Genomic DNA, 25799 nt, shown 5'->3' on the forward strand with positions numbered 1-25799 from the left:
TCTCCAGGATAATTTAGGAACCCTCCTTCTGGGTTCCCATGAGCCCTCTTCTTTCTGAATAAAAAATTAAATCTCATCATACTAATTTTTATTGCCTGGTTGTTTGCTGCTCCCCATCACAGAATTGCACCCCTCACGAGGGCAGAAGCTGGGATGTCAGTGGTAAACCTGTGCCTAGCCCACAGAGCACATGTGGTAATCCACTGAGTGAGCTGGCCCATTCCCACTCCTCACCAGATCTTAGATGACCTGCGGAGGGCAGGCTGGGGCTGGCTCTCCCCAAGCAGCTCTAGTGAAGCTTTTCTTCTGCCTGTTGTTTCAGGTGTCCTGTATCACATCCCCTTTGGGACAGGAAGTGTCCTATGTCACTGTTTTCTCCTCTTGTTCTGTTATCAAAGGCTGGACCAGGGAGTTCCTGAGCCAGAATCAGGGGGCTTGGGTCCAGTTACCCACCACCTGCTAGAACAGTGACTTGGCCACAGTGCCAAATAGGGAACAACACATGCTTTATTAAATAATAATAACATACTGCTCACTCCATCTGGTCATTTCAGCTGAGGGATCAGCTTTAAAGTCTTGCCAGGGTGGGATAAGCAGAATGGCCTTCACGGGTGGCAGAAGGGGCAGATATGCAGGATAGAAGTTTTGGGGGCTCTGTGGATTTGACTACGGGGCTGTTTTTCACTTGTTCATTCCTTCCCAGGAAGAGTCCAAACAGAAACTGTACGCTTCTGGTGTCCATTTCAGTAACTGCAACTCAACATGGTGGAAAAAGCAGTCCAATAATGCAGGTTTGATTCCCAGCTCCCTCCCCATCTGGGCGTGTTATTTAACCTCTTGGAAACCCAGTTCCAGTTGCCATGAGTGGTGGCCAACACCTTCCTCATGAGACTGTGAACAGAAATGAAGACAATAATCAGATAACCCAGCATGTTGTAAATGATACACACTGCACAGAGTATTGCAAAACTGTGACAGGATTCAGGAAAACCGCTCCCTTGAACAGATGACCTGCAGGAACTGGGAGAGTATGAAAGAGGAGGCGTGTTGGGGGCTGCAGACTCGCTTAGGAGAGACAGCACAGACACCTGCTAGAAATTCATCATGTACTCAGTCAGTCACCGTTATAAAACTTGCTGGGGCCACGTGGGTACACAGGGAGGCACAGATGCTACATACGTTTTCTCATTCCTTAGCCCCACTTGCCACTCCTAGGCCCAGGATTTTCACAAGCCTAACACCTGACATGATGACACTCTTCATTCACCTAAGGGCCCTACGAGGGTTGAGAAGACTGAATCTTTGTACATTACTGCCTTTTCTATTTTACACACACACACATCACCAGCTAAGAATTAAACTCAAAACTCTTTGTGTTTCTGTTTAGGGAAGTGTTTGCCCACATGGGGATCTTCTGGTCCTTGAACAGAACTCAGCATTCAGGAGACATCATCACCCTGGGGGGGAAGCAGGAAGCAGAATCATTGCCCGCGTCCATGAACAGGATCTTTGTCCTATGTCCCAACATCCTTGAAAGCCACCTTCTGTGGGATCTGTCCCCCACGGAGCCTTTCTCCACCAAAGCCTGCCCGTATCTCCTGACTTCCGTCTAGCTCACCCCCCACACCCCAGCGACCAGAGCCCTACCTTTGTCCTCGTTACCTCTCAACTGGACTAGAGCCACGGCCTCCCGCAGTCTTCCTGGCTACGCATGCTGATGCCCCTCCCCTCCCCACACCCACCCTCCACTCTGCCATCAGAAAGGGCTGACTATAATGCTCGGAGCACAGAAGCCCCTTCCTGGGATCCCCCAGGGGCCCCATGGCCTGCGGGTTCCATCCCACAGTCCCTAGGAAAGCACAAAAGCTTCATTTTGTTCTGCAGCTTCAGCCTCCATGCTGTCCTTTCCTCCTCCATCTTATCAAAATATTTGCAGCTTTCCCTCCCCCTCCCCACTGCCCCCCAACCCCCACCCTGGGCTTTTGCTATCTCTTTCTACCTCCCGGAAAGCCTCTCCCATCTCTGCCTTACTCTTATCACTCTTGATGACTCACTGGACACTTCCTCTAGGATGTGCTCTCGAAAGCCACAGCTGGGGCCGAAGACCCTTCCTCTGGTCCCACAGGCTCCCATTTAACTAGTTTAAACTGGAATTACAGGTCCATGACCCCGATTCCCCAACTAGGTATTACCTTCCTCCAGGTAGGGAGTGGACTGGATCCCCAGCATTCCCCAGCACCTAGCACCTCGGCTTAACACTGCCAATGACCAACAAGTGTTTGCCAAGCTGAAATGAACCTCCAATCCCCAAACAGAATCGCAATGAGCACTTCAACCAAGAGCCCCCTCCATCTGAGGAAGGGAAGAAACAAAAGGCTCCAGGTTGATGGAGCCCACACTGCCCTGGAAAACCTGGGACCTGGATACTCAGTGCAACAGGAAGACACCTAAGCGCTGCCTAAGGAGAGAATAGGCATTACCCTGAAGCTGCCTCAGGTCAAGGACACCGTATCAGCCCAGCCCGCCTTGGGACTGTCCATCTCAAAAGCAGATGTGTACATCTGAGGGCACGTCCTTATGCCAAGGACTGCACGAAGCCACAGGACAAGAAGGGACACTTTCCTGGACAGTCAATCTAATACTCTTCAGCTTTTTAATAACAGGCTCCCCTGGTGGCTCAGTGGTAAAGAATTCACCTGCCAACACAGAAGATGTGTGTTCAATCCCTGGGTCAGGAAGACACCCTGGAGGAGGGCATGGCAACCCACTCCAGTGTTCTTGCCTGGAGAATCCCATGGACAGAGGAGCCTGGTGGGCCACAGTCCATGGGGTCACAAAAGAGTCGGCAAGACTTAGTGACTAAACAGCAACATATATGGCGTTCTTGCTATGTCTTAGGCACATATGTCAGTTCGTTTAATCTTCAAATTGGTCCCACAAAGTGGGTACTACGAGTTGCCCCCATTTTATGATGTAGAAACTGAGGCCCAGGAAGGTTAAATGAGCTGCCTGAGGTTATAAAGACAGCAAGCGGCAGTAGTGGGGTTCAGACATGGGCATAGATCTCAAGTCCACTGCTAACCACTACACTACACTGCTTTTCTTCAAACCCCTTTACAGAAACAGAAAACAATGTCATGGAATGAGTTGCAAATCTCATGAGTTCTGGTTTTTTGTTTTTAAGATAACATATAGGACTTCAACACCCAGGCCTTGCTCACCCACCCCTCCAAGCTCTTCTCCAACTCCCTCTCTCCACTTCGGCTTCTTCTCAGTTTCTGGTAGGTGCCAAGTTCATTTCCAACAAGGAACTTTCACACATAGCGACCCTCTGCTGGGACTGTTCCACAGACTTTGCCAGGTCTCCAGCCAGCTGACCCCCTGGCTCAGGTTTCACCATCTCAGATGGACCTTGCCTGACGACCCCGCCCAGGTCTCCTCTGCTTCTCCATCCCAGCACCATGGTCATCCTCTCCACAGCAGGGCTCCCGGTGGGTGGCCACATGGTTGCCTTCTACAGCTGGACACTGTTTTCCCCATTGCCCCACAAAGCTCATGAGGACAGGAACCTTTCTGTTTTGCTCACCTGGCACCCAGCAGTGAAGCAGTCAAATGTTTACTAGATGTACAAACAACCGGGTGAACTGAGTGAACTCATTAATCAAAGGAAGGAAGAGCTGCAGGAGAGGAGGAACTGCCCCCTTAGGCTTTCAACTCTGGGAGATAAGCCTTCACTAAGAGCAACGGTATTTTGATGGACAAAATTAAAACGAGACTTAAGATTATGAGCCCATGCTTTTGGAGAAAGTGACCTACAGTAAACTCCAAGTGGCTCATCTGTTCTGATTTCTGTGAACATGAACTTTGCCCTTAAAGAGGCAGTCCTTGGAGAGGACCATGGAACTGCCCAGGATGACTTGCTTCAGGCAAGATTGGGCAGGCAAGCACCCTTAATGCTGTTTGAAATCTGCCTCAACTTCACCGAGCTAGAAGCACCTCGAATCCCTAGAGGAACATTCCTGGGAATGAGCTCACACAATTACTATTACCCTCAAATGTAACAGCCAAACCTCCAAGTCTGTACCATCCAAACTTAAGGCTGCAGTTCACCTTGCAAAGGGGTGGGTTCAGGCTGCTGCAGCCCCAGAAGTGGGGGGAAATCAAGCCTCAAACACAGCTAGCCTTTGGGGCACACAAGCACACCCCTGAAGCTTTTCCACCCTGGCCCCTGGGAACATGTTTATGAAAGGCAGCAGAGGGGTAGGGGGTGAGGGGGGGATCATTATTAAAAAGAAAACTGGAACCACAGGAGAGGAAATGTCTCTGCTATTACTCCCAGCAGGTCACTATTGTAGAAGAGAAGTAATACCATTTTAAAAGTGCCAAACAGGAAGGGAGGGCAAGGTGGGGGATAAAGGAGGTCAGAGTGGGTCAAAAAAAATAAAAAATTTTTAATGTCCTTCTTAAAGCAGAATTGTTCTGCAGGGAGACACCTTCAGAAATTTCCCTTCCTCCGTTCTAATGAGATTTTTTTCCCCCTAGTGTACAAATTTTTTTTCCAGGAAAGGGCAGGTCTTCTCTGCTTTTCTCTTCCTTTCTTTTTGGCTCCCTTACCAGGCCTCTTACACCTTCTGGCTTCCAAGAGCATCCTGAGGATACTTACTAACAGGAAGCCAGGCAAGAAGGGAACTGACACAGTCACGAGGTGACATAAGCCCACTGACAAGCTGCCACTTCAGCCTATTGAAGATGTAACTGAAAAGCCAGCATTTCATTCAAACTAGGTCACCTCCAAGTGCTGAGGGTGTCAGCTGTTCATCACTGACAGAGAACGGAGGAGCCAAGAGGTTAGTGGTTTCCCTGGGGACACACAGAGGCCAAGGGGATGAGGGAGAGACAGAGAGCAAGGAGGGAATTTGTGAAAAGAGCCGGAGCAGAAGAATGGGAGGGAGACATGCGCAGGCAAGTGGGTCTCTGAAAGCAAACTGTGGAGATGCCACTTGTGTGGTATTCGACTTTCATGTTTCATACACTCCCTTCTTTTTGCTTGCTAATAAGCATTGTCTTCATTCAACAACAAAAGTTCCCCCAGATGAAGTGTCAGTACCTTAAGGCAAGGACTGTTGTTTTGTTGGTGTCCTCAGTTTCACCAAATAACAAGCCACACCCAAAGTCAACATCTAATAGATGCCTGATGACTAGGTGATTGTAAGGAAAAAAAAAAAAAAATACAGTGAACTGATGCACATATGGGCTCTAGGGTCAGTCAAGCTTGGGTCTGACACCTGGCTCCTTTTCTCATTAGCTGTGTCCCCGTGAGTAACTCTTCCAAGCTCTTGATACTTCCAGCTCCCCATTAATAAAATAAGGACCACAGTATTGCCCAACTCCTACAGTTCCTAGAGATACTACATATGAAGCCCTGAGTGATGTGCCTGGCATAAAGTAAACATTCAGTAACCGAGTTATCCTTGACTATTACTATTGCAAATGATGACAAGCACGCCCTGGCTCTGGGTTTCCCTAAGAGTGTCCTCATATGCCTGCCTTCTGCCCTTAACACCTGAGAAAACACCCATCTATTGGGCACTCAAGCTTCACTGGGCAGACTGAGGATGAGAGTAGCCCCAGGTTTTAAATAATTTCCTTTCTGAATAGGTGAAAGACTGGCAAGATAAACTGGTTTTCAGCAAGGCATTTTACATTATCTCTCATCTTACCCTTGTGGGTAAAAACAGAACGTGGACCAGATGATAAGACAATTAAACAACTGATAACTGGTTGAACATCTACATGAGCCATTTCTCCCTCAGACTGTGCTCTCTAGAATATTTGTTTACAGATCATTATTAGGTGTATCATTATTAGCAGGGCAGGGGAGAAGACTTTATGGTCAAAAATATTTAGAAAACTGTGTTTAACAATTCCTTTTATTAGATTTTTTTAATGTACTCATAAGCATCATGAGTCTTCAAGAATGGGTCATGGTCTGTAGCCCGATCCCTATGTATTTTATTATAGGGTTCCATTTTTTAGAATCATCCTGCAGTCTACAATCCTTCAGAATACACTCTGAGAACTGTTCATTCAAGTCCAAAGGGTACATGACACCAATCGGCAGGAGTGTCCAGGCAGCAAGCTGTGGCTCTGTTCTTGAACCTATGTGGTTCAACATCACTAATCTGTTGGCACGCTGATCAGATCTGAAGATGACCCTAAGCTTAATAGGGAGGCTGATAGGAGAGATGGTATCATCTGGGTTATGGGCTAACAAGACATGTCAAAGCAATAAATATCAGGTCTGGCATATGTGGTCCAAAAACAATACAAAGCATTCAGGATGGTGGAAAATGGGGTTCAATGTAGTACATGTGTAAATGACTGGAACTGTTTTGACTATGCAGAGGGAAAACAAGAAGCTGGATCCTTGGTGAATGTGTCTGAGCTGCTAGATCAAACTTCACCTGAAAGCAGAGCCAACCCCCAGCCCAGCTCTGTTACATTTATCAACAAACTCTAAACAATGAGTTTTCTTTTTTAAAATCTGCAACATAAACATTCCAAATGGACTGCACTGTCAAGAACACTGAGGTTTCCAAAGGAGACATACTTTAAAGAAGAAATGAAGTGAGTCTCAGGTCAAATCAAGGGGATATGTCTTACCGTTCTGGCTGGTCAGATGACTCCTGGAGCTTAGCTTGTGCATACTGGGGGGCCAACCTTAGAGGGACACAGACAAACTAGGAAAATTTGGCAGGATGAACTGGGTGCCTCAAACCATGTTACACAAAGAATTACAGAAAAAAAATTTTTTAAAGAGAGACACACAGACAAGAGATACAGAGATTTGGGAGGGTCTAGCCTTCCAAAGAGAAGATGTGTGAGGGACACAGCATGCCACGAAGTAGGAAGCCAATGCTCCTTAATCTTCTAGAGGGAATAGAAACACTTGAAAAACTACTGAAAGCTATGGAAACTCTCTCCAGGAAAATGTACATGCTAACAAAACTCTGTAAATATTTTCAGGGCATTGCTGCTTCCCCACCCCCAACTTCCATTACTACCATAGAAGCCCATTCATGGACTTACACTATAGAAGACCAAAACCAAGTTAAATCCTCACCAGGATTAGGCATTACCTGTATGATGTCCCCGCACCCACCCCTGCCACAAAAATGAGATAGGAGCATGTGTGCATGCAAAGTCACTTCAGTCATGTGGAACTCTTTGCAACCCATGGACTATATAGTCCACCAGGCTCCTCTGTCCATGTAATTTTCCGGGTAAGAATACTGGAGTGGGTTTCCATGCCCTCCTCCAGGGGCTTGTCCTGATTCTGGGATCAAACCCACATCTCTTACATCTCCTGCACTGGCAGATGGGTTCTTTACCACTAGTGCCACCTGAGAAGCCCCAATGGATGCTATTATAAGGAGGCAAGCATCAGCTCAGTAAGAGATACACAGTCCCCCTCCTACACTGTTGGTGGGAATGTAAACTGGTACAGCCACTATAGAAAACAGTATGGAGGTTCCTTAAAAAACAAAAACATTTTGCATTTCTCTAACAATGAGTGATGGTGAACACCTTTCACGTGTTTAGTCGTCATATGATTCATGTTGATACATGGCAGAAACCAACACAATATTTTAAAGCAATTATCCTCTAATAAACAATAAGGAGATCCAAACAGTCCATCCTAAAGGAGATCAGTCCTGGGTGTTCATTAGAAGGACTGATGTTGAAGCTGAAATTCCAATACTTTGGCCACCTCATGCGAAGAGCTAACCCATTGGAAAAGACCCTGATGCTGGGAAACATTGAGGGCAGGAGGAGAAGGGGACGACAGAGGATAAGATGGTTGGATGGCATCACCGACTCAATGGACATGGGTTTGGGTGGACTCCGGGAGTAGATGATGGACAGGGAGGCCTGGCCGTGCTGCGGTTCATGGGGTCGCAAAGAGTCGGATGTGACTGAGCAACTGAACTGAACTGAAACAATAAATAAATTTAAATAAAAATTTAAACAAGAGTTGTCACATGATCCAGAAATCCCACTCCTGGGCATATGTCCTGGGAAAATTCTAATTCAAAAAGATACATGCTACCCCATGTTCACAGCAGCATTATTTACAATAGCCAAGACACGGAAGCAATCTAAATGCCCATCGACAGAGGAATGTAGAAAGAAGATGAACTATTACATGAACTATTACTCAGCCATTAAAAAAATGAAATAATGCCATTATAGATGGCATTGAGATTATCATACTAAGTGAAATAAGTCAGAAAGAGAAACACAAATACTATATGGTATCACTTATGTGTGGAATCTAAAATATGACACAAGAGAACTTATTTACAAAACAGAAATGTACTCACAGACATAGAAAACAAATTATGGTTACCAAAGGGAAGAGTGGGGGGATAGGGGAGGGAGGAGGGATAAATTAGGAGTTTGGGACTAACAGATAAACACTACTACATATAAAACAGATAAAACAACAAGGTCCTACTGCATAGCTCAGAGAACTATATTTGATATCCTATAATAAACCATAATGGAAAAGAATATGAAAAAGCGTAAGTATATATATGTATAACTGAATCACTTTGCTATATACCAGAAATTAATACTACATTGTAAATCATCTATATTTCAATAAAAAACAAGAACACACAAGCATGCAAATACACAGTCTAAGTTGAGAATCAGTGTTTAGAAAAATTAAGCTTTCTTTAAAAAAAAAAAAGACACAGACTTCTATCATGTCCTGCCATCTGGAAACAGGAAGGGCTGCCTGGCAAGTGGGGGGAGCTTATCTTCAGTGGAGATATGCAAGCAAAACTGGAAGAGCATTTTCAGGGAGGTAATAAAGAGGTTCAACCATCCTGGACTCAGTAAGCCAAAGCCTTTCAGGTCTTTGCTACTTTAAAGGTGGTTTAAGGACCAGGAGCATCACCTGGGAGCTTGTTAGAAATGCAGAATCTCAGGTGACTTGTATGCCTGTTGGTGTTTAAGAAGCATTGCTCTAAGGTATCTCAGATTCTCTAAGAGGAGAGAAATAACAATACTGCAGTCCCTCAGCAACCTATGCCTCCAGAGATCTGTCCTTTTAAGTTATGGGTTTTGAGGCTATGAAGCAGGAACCTTTCTCTAAATCTTTTTCCTGTCCTCAACCCACCATCCTCAATCCATTGCTTGAATTATTTCTTTGTCGTCTCAAAAGCTACAGATGGAAAACTAAGGGGAAGAATGGAATAATATCCACTTTGACTCTAATCCAGGTCCAGAACCTAAAGAATGAAAAAGCAATTTATAACAGGCATTTCAAGATGATCTCCTTTAGTAAAAATAAAGGTAGGATTTATCATGTTCTCATATGGGCCATAATACCTATACAGGTTTTTTAATCCCTTATTGTACTTAGTCTTCATAATTACAAGGTAATGATTATCATTTTTTTCTTTCATTTTACAGATGATGAATCCGAAGCTCAGAAAGGGTAAGTGACTTGCTCAGCCACACACAGCCAGTAAGAGGGGGCAACAGGTCTTGATGCCAATGTTCAAGTTCTTAACCACTAAGTCACAAAATTATCGCCTTTAGAGAAAACCTCTGGTCTTCTGTTCTCTTCAACAAGCGGTAAAAGTAGTCCGAATCTGTCAGGTTCCCATAAAGCTCACCCAGGTTCTCCAGGGATGCAGCCGGGCCACTGGCTGGGCAGCTCCAAACACAGGTGCACCGGGGTCTCAGATCTCAGCCCTCCATTATATTCTGTTCATTACACAGGAAGACTTAGAGGTCATGCTTTCAAATCCTGGCCCCTTCCTCATTATCTGCTCCAGCATCAGAGTCCTCCCAGTCCTGTATTGACTTGCTTTATCTCCTGGCTGCTGTCCCATCGCCATTAGATCCCAGGCATTTGAGCAAAGCACACAGCTATCCAGTTCTGGCTGAACAGAATTGACTCGCCATTTCTCCTCTGTAATTTTGGGCATAGTCTGAGAGGATTTAGAAGGTGTCATTGACTTGGAATTACAGTTCTTTGTTACAGAATGAATTTCCGGACCACGCTGAGGAGGCCAGCATTCCCCCTGGCTCCCACACAAGCAGCTTTGTTCCCCTTCAAAGTGTCCCTCTAATTGCACTGTGAACATTCACTCTGGACTCTGCTGCGTCTCGAGGAGGAACCTTATCAAAGAGAACTCAGACTTCCTCTAGCTCTTAACATCTGTGGCCTTCATTTGGAAATTCATCACGGGCTGCGTATTCTCCCTTTTGCTTCTTATTAAATTTTTAATTTCCTATAGCTACTATACACTTCCATGCTTTTGCCTTATATGCCCCAACTGGGTCCCTTAAGGCAGGGACCACCTTTTAGTTAACTTTGTTCGCATTGCACCAGTCTGGCACAGCATCTTACCTGTGTTAGATAGTCAATGACGGCAGAATTGATTCAAAACTGTTTGAATTTTACATATTACCAAGCACATCTGTTGTTATGTTCAAAGTGGATTCACTCTTCCAGATACAGAACTTATTTGGAAGAAGGGGATCACAATGGGGAGAAAACTAAGCATATTGAGCGCCTGAAGCAGATGGTGCTGTGTAAAAAACCCTAACATTACAGTTTCGGCCCTAAAAGAGGTAACAATAAAACTTGCTCCCATGAGGTAAGACTAAGCTACTAATCCCCCTGGTACAGCTGGAAACACAAAAGTTTCTTTAAGTTCAAGGATCCCAGCCCACCTGGTTAGACAATACCCAAGCCAAAACCTTCTTCCTCAGCTGCTCTTATTAGCACATACTCTTAATTTTCAAACTGCTTCAGGAGGATTCTGGGAATTTTAAAATAAAGTAGCCTGAGAAATGGGCCACATAGTATTTTTTTTTTTTCCTTTCTAAAAACAAACAAACAAAAATCCTGCTAGAAAAAGCAGGGTATTTCCTCTAGTAATAAGGGGCAGAGGGGAGTTAAGTAAAGTATTTTAAAACTTACATACGAGGTACCGATTCATGTTTTGAAACATTGTCAGGTTTCTCTCCTCTCTTCAAGAATAACTCTTTCTGGTCTATTTTTCACTCAGTGAATGGTTCTAGAGAGCCGACTATGCCCTGTAGCGGTCTACTCTATGCACAGACAAAAACAGACGTGGGCTGCTGGCTATTTTACACTGGGTTCCTTCAGTATTGCAATTTCTTCTGCTCTAATTATCAGCCTTTACCCTAGAATCTCGAACAGGGTCAGAGGAACCCCCAGCCCCCAAGGCGAGGCAGAATAATACAGTAACCAAAGCACAGACCTGGAAAAAAGTTCATGTCTGTGTTACTCTACATGATGACCTCACAGGGAAAATAGGGCTGAAAACACGCCTCATCTTGGAGTGCCTGACACTTTCATAAATATTCATTCATATCTACAAATATTTTTCTAATTTATAATGTATGTGAACAAAAGAGAAACTTCTATCAAGAAGTTCCCATAAAGCCAACACTTTGAGACATTAGTTCTGATACACTCATGGGGCACACACCTCAGCCTCGCACAGCTGCAAAGGCTGAGTGAGAAGACACTCTGCTTCTACTGCCAGCCATCCCAAGGCTCGGGGACTCTGTGTAGCTAGACTATGGAGGGTTCTGGGCACTACATGTTAATGCATATCAGTTATCTCTCCTTGCTGGTCCCCTCACTCCCCAGGGGTAAGAGTGAACTGAGGCCTTCTCTGCCAGGAAGCTAAGGATGCCTCCTCAGGCAGCACCTTTAGTCACAGAGATGTTCTGGGCACAAAGAGCCCAGTGGAAAGCATGGTCCTGCTCAGGAATTCATGGAGCTTTTAGCCCAGGGCTACTGCATTATTCCTTCCACAGTATTTTCAGGACCAGCCATCACCCTGGGGGCTATGAGGCATGGCAGGCCTAGCTTCCTGGATCACTACAAAATTGCAAAGAGGCTTTCCAAGTCCCTTGCCTATATGTTTGGCATCAGCCCATGCAATTCTCTCACCTCTCCTCACACTGCAAAGTGTTTTCTCCAGTTCTTCTTACAATTCCTACTAAGCTAACAGTGATGTATCTGCTAGCACTTAACAATAGAAGGCTTAGTTTTTTTAGGTGGTTAGAATAGGAAAAAGGAGTCCAGAATGGTGGTGGCTAAAAGACAAGGGAAAAGCCTGCGAAAATAGGACAAAGGAAGGTCCCAGGACCAGAGTGAGGACCTCAGGTAGAACAAAGAGCACTCCTGGCTAGCCCAATTTACACAGGGCAGGCCCAGGGGGAGGAGAAAAAACATAAAAAAAGGAGCCAAAGGGCCAGCGACCTCCCTCACTCCCTCCCTGTCGCACGCGCACTCTCTCTCCTCTTCGTGCTTTTTGGGTCGACATGCCCTCACGCTTCAAGGCTGTATTTTCCTTTTATTTTCTAAATAAAACTGCGCTGTAACACGGAGCTGTAACACTGATCTGTCCAAGAGCTGAGACACGGTCTGTCCAAGGGCTTTAACGTCCATCGCTTCAAATTTTTGTTGTGATGAGACAGAATCGAGGAAATTACACACTCCCACAACAACTAAAAAGCCTCTTGATGAAAGTGAAAGAGGAGAGTGAAAAAGGTGGCTTAAAGCTCAACATTCAGTAAACTAAGATCATGGCGTCCAGTCCCATCACTTCATGAGAAACAGACGGGGAAACAGTGGAAACAGTGTCAGACTTTATTTTGGGGGCTCCAAAATCACTGCAGATGGTGATTGCAGCCATGAAATTAAAAGACACTTACTCCTTGGAAGGAAAGTTAGGACCAACCTAGATAGCATATTGAAAAGCAGAGATATTACTTTGCCAACAAAGGTCCATCTAGTCAAGGCTATGGTTTTTCCAGTGGTCATGTATGGATGTGAGAGTTGGACTGTGAAGAAGGCTGAATGCTGAAGAATTGATGCTTTTGAACTGTGGTCTTGGAGAAGACTCTTGAGAGTCCCTTGGACTGCAAGGAGATCCAACCAGTCCATCCTAAAGGAGATCAGTCCTTGGTGTTCATTGGAAGGACTGATGCTGAGGCTGAAACTCCAATACTTTGGCCACCTCATGTGAAGAGTTGACTCACTGGAAAAGACCCTGATGCTGGGAGGGATTGGGGGCAGAAGGAGAAGGGGACGACAGAGGATGAGATGGTTGGATGGCATCACCAACTCGATGGACATGAGTTTGAGTGAACTCCGGGAGTTGGTGATGGACAGGGAGGCCTGGCGTGCTGTGATTCATGGGGTCGCAGAGTCGGACACAACTGAGTGACTGAACTGAACTGAACGACAGTTTTAAAAAAAAAAAGGAGGGGTTTGAGGGGAGATAGTAACTAGAAGTCATATCTTCAGCCCTTATAAAAAATTGTCCTTTTCTTCCTTTGATTTCCTTTCATCTGGTCTCATTTCTTTCTACTGCTATGTTTTCCTTCATAACAGTAACAACAAAAGCTAACGTTTATCAAGCACCTCACTGATTTCAGATCCTTACATCCAAGCCTCACAACCACCCCTGGACATATATACTACCAGGATCCTAATGTTCTAGATGAGGAAACCTAGCGCATAGCCCGGAGAAGGCGATGGCACCCCACTCCAGTACCCTTGCCTGGAAAATCCCATGGACGGAGGAGCCTGGTAGGCTGCAGTCCATGGGGTCGCTAGAGTCGGACATGACTGAGCGACTTCACTTTCACTTTTCACTTTCATGCATCGGAGAAGGAAATGGCAACCCACTCCAGTGTTCTTGCCTGGAGAATCCCAGGGAAGGGGAAGTCTGGTGGGCTGCCGTCTATGGGGTCGCACAGAGTTGGACACGACTGAAGTGACTTAGCAGCAGCAGCAGCAGCGCATAGCCTGTAAGAATCTTGGCCACAGTCACACAGCTGCTGCTACTGCTGCTGCTAAGTTGCTTCAGTCGTGTCCGACTCTGTGTGACCCCAGAGACGGCAGCCCACCAGGCTCCCCTGTCCCTGGGATTCTCCAGGCAAGAACACTGGAGTGGGTTGCCATTTCCTTCTCCGATGCATGAAAGTGAAAAGTGAAAGTGAAGTTGCTCAGTCGTGTCTGACTCCTAGTGACTCCATGGACTTCAGCCTACCAGGCTTTTCCGTCCATGGAATTTTCCAGCCAGAGTACTGGAGTGGGATGCCATTGCCTTCTCCAGATCACACAGCTAGTAGGTGGTAAAGGCAGAGGTCAAAAACAGGTGTGTGAATGCAAAGCCCACGTGCTTACCCACCTGAAGAAATGAGAACATCCTATTTCTGTCAAGTGATAGCTGAGCTTTCCTAGGAACAGGAGTACAAAGCTGCAGTCCACACTCACACACTAACTTAGACATAGCATCCACCCCTCCTGGACTTCACCTCCCCCTTTACCACCCCAAAAAGTTATCTGAAGGTGAAAATCAGATCATAAGGTAAAAGCAGCTTGCATTTTAGGAAAATGCTACATAAACCTAAAATGTTAAAATTAACCTAAGAATTAATTTTGGAAAGTATCTAAAATAAGTTTACAATAGTAAGTCTTACTGGTCAGGCATATATGTTAAACCTCTGTAGGGTTTTTTTTAATTTTTATTTATTCATTTATTTTTGGCTGTGCTGGATCTTTGTTGCTGTGTGAACTTATCTCTAGTTGCTGCAAGCAGGGGCTACTCTCTAGCTGTGGTGCACGCTTCTCATTGCAGCAGCTTCTCTTGTTGCGGAGCACAGGCTCTAGGGCTTCAGTCATCGTGGCCTGTTAGCTCAGTAGTTGCAGCTGCCAAGCTCTACAGCACAGGCACAATAGTTATGGCACACAGGCACAGTTGCTCAACAGTATGTGGGATCTTCGTGGATCAGGAATGGAACCCACGTCTCTTGCACTGGCAGGCGGATTCTTTACCACTGAGCCCCCAGGAAAGCCCTGTGTGGGTTTTTTAATTACTAAAGCAAAACATGCTCATAACAAGATCAAATGATGCTGAAGCATATAAAGTGATTTTTTTTAAGGGAGAAAATGAGAAAGAAAAGAAGTTTTCCCCATTGGATTCAGCCCAAGTATTTTTCAAGATTTTTCCAAGAACATACTAATATAGTATACATACATATTTATATGCATATACTATTTTGTTTCTCAGAAATCAGGATCATATTCTATACTTCTGAAACTTCTTCTTATTCAATACTGTATTTTTTACATATCTCCACATCAGAAATATTTGTACAGAACTACCTCAGTGTTTTTAATCAACACAACAGCATTATATGCATCAACTACAATTTAATCAGTTACTTGAAAAACACTTGGATTATTAATATTTCAGTCATATACATAAGAACCTTTAGTTGACAGTATGTGTCCCAGTGACTCATCAACTGATTAGGGTTATGATGTTTGGTATCAGTGCTGAAAGAGAGCATTATCTTCAGTAACTTATATATAAAACCATCCCAGCTGCCGAGATCACTGTTTTTCAACAAACGTACAACTGAACACCAAATTGTTCCTTCGTTCACTCATTTATAAGTACTTCTGGTCTACCAAACTCTATTCTAACCCCAAAAGGTTAAACTAAACAAAAGACCAAGCTTCACTTCCTATACTTAAGGAACTGAGGATTCAGGGGGCAGACACAGTAACAGTGCATTCTGTATTATGTTTAAGAGCTATTCTAGATTAAAGTCGGAGATGGCAATGGCACCCCACTCCAGTACTCTTGCCTGGAAAATCCCATGGACAGAGGAGCCTGGAGGGCTGCAGTCCATGGGATCGCTGAGGGTCGGACATGACTGAGCGACTTCACTTTCACTTTTCACTTTCATGCATTGGAGAAGGAAATGGCAACCCACTCCAGTGTTCTTGCCTGGAGAATCCTAGGGACAGGGGAGCCTGGTGGGCTGCCGTCTATGGGGTCGCACAGAGTCGGACATGACTGAAGTTACTTAGCAGCGAGATTAAAGTGAAGGAGCATGTCAGTCTGGAGGAGATGCAGGTGCCTGAGAACAAACAGCTAAGAAGTGCCTGCAGTAGGAGTTTGCTGCAATAAGAAAGCCACAATAAGAGACAGGGCAATCTGATTTTACAAGATCTTATAAAAGCACTCAGGGTGTTCAGAGAACTTAGATCATTCACTACAGAGAGCTTCTAGAAGGGAAATGCCAGGAAAGAATGATGGAAAGAGAAATTGAAATTGAGGTTGAAGGGCCTTGACTATAAAATTATGAAATTTGGATTGGAGGTTGCCAGAGGGGAAATACCTCTCTAGGGGCATTTTAGATATACCACAATTTCTTTATCCATTCATCTGTAAATGGACTTTTGTGTTGTTTCTGGGTTTTGACCACTACAAATAAAGCTGCTATGAATATTCATATATGAGTCAGCTTGCATCCTTTCTTTTCTCTTGGGTAAATAACTAGAAGCAGAATAGCTAGATAACGAAGGAGGTGTGTGCTTAACTTTTTAAGAAATTTGCCAAACTATTTTCCAAAGTGGCCATACTATTTAACTTTCCCACCAGGAGTGTAGCAGAGTCCAGTATCCACATCTGTGCCAACGCTTAGTATGGTCAGTTTTTCAATTTCCAGCAATTCTAACAGGTACTAGTGTTATCTCATAGCATGCATCAATCAACATATAAATTGTTTTAATTTGTATTTTCCTAATGACTAATGAGTTAACTCTTCGGAAAAGGGTACGACAGAGGATGAGATGGCTGGATGGCATCACTGACTCAATGGACATGAGTCTGAGTGAACTCCGGGATTTGGTGATGGACAGGGAGGCCTGGCATGCTGTGATTCATAGGGTCACAAAGAGTCAGACACGACTGAGCAACTAAACTGAACTGAACTGAATGACTACTGATGCCAAACATCTTTCCATATGTTTGTTATCTATATAACTTCTTTGATGGAGTCTTTTCGTATTATTTCCTCATTTTTCTTTAATGGGGTGGTTTTATTATTCTATTTTAAGAGATCTTTATAAATTACTGTACAAACTCCTTATCAGAATTATGCTGTGCAAATATTTTCTCCCAGTCTGTGGCTTTTTATTCTTGTCTTTTCATTCTCTTAACAATATCTTTTGAAGAGCAAAAGTTTTCAGCTTTGATGTAGTCCAATTTATCCATTTTTTGTTTGATGCATCAGGCTTTTAGTGTCATGTCTAAGAAATTTTTGCCTAAGTAAAGATCACAAAGATTTTTCTCCTATGTTTTCTTCTACAAGTATTATAGTTTAGGCTTTAGATTTAGGCTTATGATCCATCTCCAGAGGGCATTTTGGACACTTGTGGGGGCATTTTTGCCACAGTGACAACCAGCAACTGGTGGGCAGGGACGCTCGAGGACTTACAATACACAGGGAACATATATCCCATGCACCACAGGACTCTCAAATGTCCTGCCAAACATTCATGTGGGTAAACTGCTTATAGTCACATGGATATCTATTTAGTTCTTGCTTCAAAATACCAAAAACTTTAAGTAGTTGACTCTCCTTAACTTCTCTTAAATCTAAAGCTTTTCCTTAAAAGCAGCAATTTCATGTCTTCTAGTACATTTGTGCCTGTGTATTTATATATCAAATTATATATTTTATTATAAGCTAACTTCCTTTCATCTTTCCTTTTAAATTCAATTATGGCATTAATCTTTTATCTAGTGTGTGCAGCTGGTTATGTTATCATACATTAGCAACACAAAGATATTAAAGACACTGAACTAAGAAACAAAATGACTTCTGTAACAATACCACTTAGATATTAAAATATCACAATTATATAATTGAAGGTTTTAGAAACTTCAGCATAAACTATACAAACTTTCTAAAAATGCATAAAAAAAGGCTACCTCTTCTACACATAGAGCCTAAGGAAAGGAGGAAATGGAAGCAGGGGAGGAGGAGGATCGGGAGCCAACAGCATCACAGGAGGGGCAGGAGCCTTGCACAGACAATGACAAGACTGTGCTGCACACAGAGAGACACACTTCATTCAGTGCCCTACCCTTGAGGACCAGCCACAACACAAAATAACATTTTAAAAAATTAAGTTGCCCAGGGAACCCTGCCTATCCTAAGACTCATTTATAGTTACACACCTAAGAAGATGAAAGATGCAGATGGCCTGACAGCTGGCAAAGGAGAGCTGGGTATTGCTCCTGCCACATTTCCAGTATCACCACAAAGGGCAGGGTCCCAAACCACTAACATGGGCCCCGATTCTGGAGTGAAGGTCCTCAGACGCAGTGTATAGAGGACTGTGAAACTGCTAAAGAGATACAGATATGGGCCGGGAGAGAGGCAGAAAGGAAAGAAACTTGCTCAAGTACAGGATAAAGCAAAAGTGTCCATTCAGCACTTCAACACTGGACTAGAATCCAAGCCAGGGGCATAAAGCCAGAAAAATAAATAAAAAGCATTAAATTGGAAAAGAACAAGTAAACTGTAATTTGTAAGCAACCTGATTGTATATGCAGAAAATCCTAAGGAACCTACAGAAGAATTACTAATACTAATAAGTAAATATAGCAAAGTTGCAGGACAGAAAATCAAAATAGTTAATATATAGTAATCAACTGTATTTCTATATACCAGGAATAAGCACTGGAATATTTATTTTAAAATAGTGCCATTTACAACAGCACTTTAAAAACTTAAAACACTTACAGATAAATTTAACAAAAGACATGCACGGCCTATACACTGAAAACCACAAACCACTGCCAGGAGGAAAAAAGACCAAACCAAACCAAAAGGTCTATCCTGTGCATAGTTTTGAAGATTCACTATTTTTAAGCTGAATCTATAAATAATTTATCAGTATGAATTAATTCATTTGAATATGTTTTAACATCTTTTATGTACTGGATGGTTAGTTAGCATCACCGATTAAATGAACTCAAATGAATTTGAGCAAACTTCGGGACACAGGGGAGGAGAGAGGAGCCTGGCATGCTGCGGTCCATGGGGTTACCAAGAGTCGGACAGAACTTAGTGTCTGAACAACAAAATGCACTGGACACTGTTCTAAATGCCAAAGACACAGCAGTGAAAAACATTTTAAAAAATCCCTGCCCCCACAGGGCTTACATTTTAATCAGGAAAGACAAAAACACACAGAATATGTACTTTAAACACAATTTTAAGTGCTAGGGAAGAAAACAATGCAAAAACAAAAAGGAGAAGGGGATAAGGAATGACCCAGGAGAAAAGAATGAAAACTCAGAGCGGGTGGAGTCACTTAAAGATCAGATAAAAGAGTGGCAGTGAGGCTTATCAATACCTGGAGGGACACTACTCCAGGCAGAGGAAATAACAAAAATTCTGTTAGATGGGATCAAGCCTAGAATGTTCTAAGAACAACAAGAAAGGCAGTGCAGCTGGGGCAGAGTAAGCAAGGGGAGGGTAACAGTAGATGAGATCAGAGAAACAGCAGATGGCCAGTTCCAGTATGGCTTTGTAGGTCACTGCCATTTTAAAAGACTGGCTTTTATTACAGGTGACACGTGCAGCCATTGAAGGATTTTGAACAGAGTGACATAACCATGACCTGATTATACTTTAGAAGGATCCTTCTGGCTGCGTGTTGAGAATGGCAGGGTCAGGAACAGAAGAACAGTTAGGGTCTGATCACTATATTCTAAGCAAGAGACACTGCTGCCTTGGAGCAAAGTTGGTGATGGAGGTGCCAAGAAGGGAATGGCCTCGAGATAAACTCTGAAGAGAGTACACAGGGTCCACTGAAGCACTGAGTGTGAGTGGATGGGGGGCGGGGACAGGGGTCCAGGTTGACTCCAAGGTTTGTGGCTTGAATTCACCTTGGAATAATTACTTCCCAGGGTCAGGGAAGACTGCAGGAAGAATAAAGTTGTAGAGAGAAGCAGACAAACTGATTTGGGCCTTGTTAATTTTAAGATGACTGATGGTTCGAGTAGGGAGGCTGAATTGTTGGATATATGAGTCTGACACCGAGGAGTCAGGTCATTTGAAGCTACAGTTGAAGGTCACCAAGAGAGTGAGGGTAGGCAGAAGAGATCCAAGGACAAAACCCTAGGGACCTCAACAGGTAAGGCCTGAAGGAAGAGGAGGATCAAGAAGGGAGTCTGAGGAGGAGTTGCTAGGCAGCAGGAAGAACACCAGCAGAGTGTGGTATCCTGGGAGCCACATGGAAAATTGTTCCAAAGAGAAGGGAGTGATCAGTTGTGCCCAACAGTGCTAACAAGTCAATTAAGACAAGGCTGGTGAAATGACCACTGGATTGGACAAGAAGGGCTAGAAGGGCAGGCAGCCAGGCTATTTGGGGTGCTATTTGGCACAGACAAGGTAGGCAAGGCTCTCTCATTGCCCCTAGGAGGCTTTTGTCCTCTCCTCCCAGCTTCTCTCTCTCACCACCCTGTCTTTGAACAGCTGTGCCCTTGACCTCAGCTCTCCAGGAAGTCTTCCCAATCAGGCCAGATCCCCACCGTAGACTCTCATGGTAGCAGGCACCCATCTCACTGCCAGTCTGGGTCCCACGGGATTTTCCTTTGGTAGGTTGGACAGTGGGAGCAGTGTCTTAGTCTACATGCCTGTACTCCAGGGGTAGGGACCAGGCCTCTTAACTCAGAAACTTACTCCCTGCACCAAGCATGGAACTGGGCACAGAATAAGCACTAAACCAACGAAGAGGAGACTGAGGAATGGGAGACTTACAGGCACTAGTGTGATCAGGCAGAAGCAGAAAGGTGATGAGGTGAGATGTGTGGCCAACTCAGAGTGGGGAAGGGGATCTGGCTTCCAACGGAGAGCAGGAGAAGGCAGTGTATGAACAGAAAAAGCCTCCCTCCAACATGCAGAGCTAGACCAGGTCAGGAATCGGAAGCCACTGGAAGAGAACTGACTACCAGGACTGGAGGAGACAGCAGAAGGCTCTGAAATCCTCTCTACCCGTTTTAGACCCTTGTTTTTGACAGAGAAGCCAGCAGAGGTGGACTTTGTGATCACAGACTGAGAAGCCCATTTGGCCACCATGGCAGGGAGACAAGGCTGCTCCCAGCATATCAAGAAAACAGAGGTTTTGTTTGAGGGTGGAAATCCATCATCTACTGCTGCAAATTAAAAACCCCAAAGAGAGTCAGGAGATAAAATGTTCATCCTTGAAGCAAGGGTAATAACCATATCTAGCACCTATCACATGCTGTAGGGAGTTATCTCATTTAATCCTCAACTCCCTGACTACCCCATTGGAGATCACTCTCTCCTATCACCTGGTTATTCCCTTCAAAGAATTTTATCACCATCCACAGTTATCTTGTTTGCATGTTTCTTTCCTGCTTATCATCTGCCCTCCGTGTGCAACTTAAGCTCCTCCGGGCAGGAAGCTTCTCTGATCTTAAGCTACATCCCTCTGCTATCACAGCGCCAGGCACAGAGTACACCACAAACATTCAGCAAGAGAACTGAAGAGCTTCGTGGAAATCCTTCTACCTACCTGTCCTACACATGGAAGATTCTTGCTCCTCTTTCTTTTTTTTTACTACCTAAATGTTTAAAGTATTTGTATGAGGCAGACCTACACAACCTCGCTGCTTTTCTACTAACGATGAGGCTGGTCTCAGTCCCAGCTTCTCTCTCCAAACAGCAAGACCTGTCCCTTCCCAGGGTTTAAAGTCCCAGCACCCGCCCCCTGCCTATCTGAACAAGCCCCTGCTCCCTCTCCCTTACCTGCCTCTGCCTCCCTTGGGTGTGCCCAGCAAATCCACTCAGCTGCCCTTGTTTGTTCTCTTCCACGCCCCTGTGTTTGTTCCCTAGGACTGCCATAACCAGGTACTGTCAACTGTGGGGCTTAAAGCAACAAATGAATTCTTCCAGTTCTGGAGGAGAGGTCCAAGTCAAGGTGTCACAGAGCCATGAAGGATCTAAAGGATCTACGGAAGAAACTTTTCTCTCTACTTTCTCTCTGCTTTAGGCATCTATCAAAAACAAGCCTTGACGCTTTTTGGATTGCAGCTACATAACTCCAATCTCTGTCCCACAAAGAGATTTTACCACATGTACCAACTCAAACATATAATTAGTAAAAAAATTCTTCAATGGACAAGTGTCGTCACAGGTGAAGAAATAAGGCAGGGACAAACGTGGGCTTGAATGGAGATGTGAAGCATGGCGGGGAGGTGAGGGACTCCTGGACAATTTAAGTTTGTGATAACGCAAATTCTAATAAAGTTGGGATGCAACTTGGAATTCTGCATTTCTAACAGGTTTCCTGGGGCTGTTGATGCTATTGGACTATGGACCATCCCTGAGGGCAGAGACCAAGTCTTATTATGTTTGTATTATACATTGCATGGTTTAAGGCTGAAAGAATGAGTGAATATTAAACTGCTGCAATCTACTTTAAAAACCAGGGCAACTGAACTCCTGCTATTTCTCTCATTTAGTTGCCCTTCAGAAAGACCCTCTGGCAGGCATGCGTCAACTGCTGACCTGGAATGTTCTCCTGGTAGCCCACCACTTTGTTTAGGGAGGGCAGCTCTTCATCCCTGTAGATCAGCTCTTAACCCCTGCAGACCAGAGGTCTCAGCTCTGCAGACTGAGCTTTGTAGAGCTAGGGAAGTACAGTTTCAAGGCCAGTGCAAGTTCATCTCCTCTCACTTGCATCAGCTTGGATAGGCTTCATGTGAAGCAATTCCATCTTTCTGTGTGTCTCAGAGGATGGTGGGGAACAGGACTCAGCATGTAATGAGTTTAGAGTGGTGATGCCCTTTAGCAACCCTAGCTTACCTGGCAGACGAGCTCTCATTGCTGTTTCAGATGGCACTCCTGTAAGTTACCATCCTCCACCCTGGCCCAGCCAGCCCCTGGTCTGGGACCCAATCTCCACCAAGAGTGGCCAGAAAGTTCAGCAAGCAAGAGCTTGGTCCCCAGCGCTCAGGAGGTCCATGCAGACCACCAGACGCTCGTCAATACCTACACAAGAGCACGCGCATGTGCATGCACGCGCGCGCGCACACACGGACACACACGCGCACACACTGCACAGGTCAACTATCTGGGATTTCTGAAGCAGGGTGGGTGGGGGTCTAGAATAACCCTGCTTTGCACTCCCACGGCTCCATGCACAAAATCCAGCAACCGTTTGGTCAGAGCTCCTTTGGGGTCAACTAGAGGGCACCCTGATTTTGCCAAGAAACACGTGTTCAATTCCATATGTGAGCCCTGCTTTTGCTGACAGGCCATGACTGTGGCTGGGAAGGGAGGGGAAGCAGGTGGATTCTGTCTGTTTGGGGGGTGACAAAAGTGGAGTGGACTGGCAGTTAAAGCTCAGAATGAAGGTGGAAGAGAAAGCAGTAAAGAAAGGGCCTGGCTGGGGTCAGGTGACAACTGCTTCTTACTTGGACGCTGTATATTTAACCAAGAACTACTGAACTAGGTTATCAGGTATGATGCATTTTAAGTTCTCTATTTTAAAAAAAATTCAACATTAATAACAAACATAGGACTTAACCTAATAGGAAAGTCAATTTTCTGGTTCTGACAGTCTACTACAATTATACAAGGTATTACTGGGGAAAGCAAGGTGAAGGCTACACAGCAATTCTCTGAGCTATTTTTGCAACTTCCTCTGAGTCAAACTATTTCAAAACAAGTTGTTTTAAAAATTATCAAACACAGAAAGATATTACTGCATCTAAAATGTTATTAAGGTCAAAAATCTAAATTTGAGGTTTTATGTAAACCCTCAGCTTTCTCAAAATTTGAAGTTTTGTGTAAATCCTCAGCTTTCTCATCAAATAAGATGTTTAATAATAAAACTATGACTGTCTAGTCATAACAAAAGAGTCCAAAATGCAGTGCTTAGGTCCAGTCCAAAAAATGACAGAATGATCTCTGTTCATTTCCAAACCAAACCATTCAGTCACAGTAATCCAAGTCTATGCCCCAACCACTAATGCCGAAGAAGGTTCTATGATGACCTACCAGACCTTCTAGAACTAACCCCCAAAAAAGATGTCCTTTTCATCACAGGGGACTGGATGCAAAAGTAAGAAGTCAAGAGATACCTGGAAGAACAAGCAAGTTTGGCCCTGGAGTGAAAAATGAAGCAGGGCAAAGGCTAACAGAGTTTTGCCAAGAGAGCGCACTGGTCATAATAGCAAACAGCCTCTTCCAACAACACAAAAGGAGACTCTACATATGGACATCACCAGGTGCTCAATACCAAAATCAGATTCATTATATTCCTTGCAGCCAAAGATGGAGAAGCTCTAATACAGTCCACAAAAACAATACCAGGAGCTGACTCAGATCATGAACTCCTTATTGCAAAATTCAGACTTAAATTGAAGAAAGTAGGGAAAATGGCTAGACCATTCAGGTATGACCTAAATCAAATCCCTTACAATTATATAGTGGAAGTGACAAATAGATTCACGCGATTAGATCTGATAGACTGCCTGAAGAACTATGGATGGAGGTTTGTGACATTGTACAGGAGGCAGTAATCAAGACCATCCCCAAGAAAAAGAAATGCAAAAAGGTAAAATGGTTGTGTGAAGATGCCTTACAAATAGCTGAGAAAAGAAGAGAAGGGAAAGGCAAAGGAAAAAAGGAAAGATATACCCATATTAATGCAGCGTTCCAAAGAACAGCAAGGAGAGATAGCAAGCCTTCCTCAGAGATCAATGCAAAGAAACAGAGGAAAACGATAGAATGGGAAAGACTAGAGATCTCTTCAAGAAAATTAGAGATAGCAAGGGAACATTTCATGCAAAGATGGGCACAATAAAGGACAGAAACAGTATGAACCCAAGAGAAGCAGAAGATATTAAGAGGTGGCAAGAATACACAGAAGAACTATTAAAAAAAAAAAATCTTAATGACCCATATAACCACAAAGGTGTGATCACTCATCTAGAGTCAGACATCCTAGAGTGTGAAATCAAGTGGACTTTAGACAGCATCACTATGAACAAAGCTAGTGGAGGTGACAGAATTCCAGCTGAGCTATTTCAAATCCTAAAAGATGCTGTTGTGAAAGTGCTACACTCAATATGCCAGCAAATTTGGAAAACTCAGCAGTGGCCACAGGATTGGAAAAGGTCAGTTTTCATCCCAAACCTAAAGAAAGGCAATGCCAAAGAATGTCCAAACTACTGCACAATTGCACTCATCTCACATGCTAGCAAAGTAATGCTCAAACTTCTCTAGGCCAGGCTTCAACAGTACGTGAACGGTGAACTTCCAGATGTTCAAGCTGGATTTAGAAAAGGCAGAGGTTCTGATGTTTGGCAAAACTAATACAGTGTTTCAGGTTTAAAAATAAAATAAAATAAAAAAGAAAAGGCAGAGGAACCAGAGATCAAATTGCCAACATCCACTGGATCATAGAAAAAGCAAGAGAATGTCAGAAAAACATCTACTTCTACTTTATTGACTATGCTAAAGTCTTTGACTATATGGATCACAACAAACTGTGGAAAATTCTTAAAGAGATGGGAAGAGCAGACCATCTTACCGGCCTCCTGAGAAATCTGTATGCAGGTCAAGAAGTAACAGTTAGAACCGGTCATCGAACAACGGACTGGTTCCAAATGTGAAAGGAGTACGTCAAGGCTGTATATTGTCATCCTGCTTATTTAACTTATATGCAGAGTACATCAGGCAAAATGCCAAACTGGATGAAGCACAAGCTGGAATCAAGATTTCCAGAAGAAATATCAATAACCTCAGACATGCAGATGACACCACCCTTACAGCAGAAAGTGAAGAGGAACTAAAGAGCCTCTTGATGTAAGTGAAAGAAAACA

At 44.1% G+C, this 25799-nt stretch overlaps 1 long non-coding RNA gene across 1 annotated transcript in view; it reads right to left on the bottom strand.

Annotated features, from left to right (window-relative positions):
• Window positions 1-486: 486 nt before the first annotated feature.
• The window catches only part of LOC102395002, a 43786-nt gene continuing 18473 nt past the window's right edge, over window positions 487-25799 (bottom strand). The window contains exon 5 of the long non-coding RNA XR_006553344.1: window positions 487-891. This is a non-coding gene — a long non-coding RNA (uncharacterized LOC102395002). The remainder of the gene's footprint in view (window positions 892-25799) is intronic.

This window comes from Bubalus bubalis, chromosome 9 (genome assembly GCF_019923935.1).
Source record: "Bubalus bubalis isolate 160015118507 breed Murrah chromosome 9, NDDB_SH_1, whole genome shotgun sequence".
NCBI lineage: Eukaryota > Metazoa > Chordata > Mammalia > Artiodactyla > Bovidae > Bubalus > Bubalus bubalis.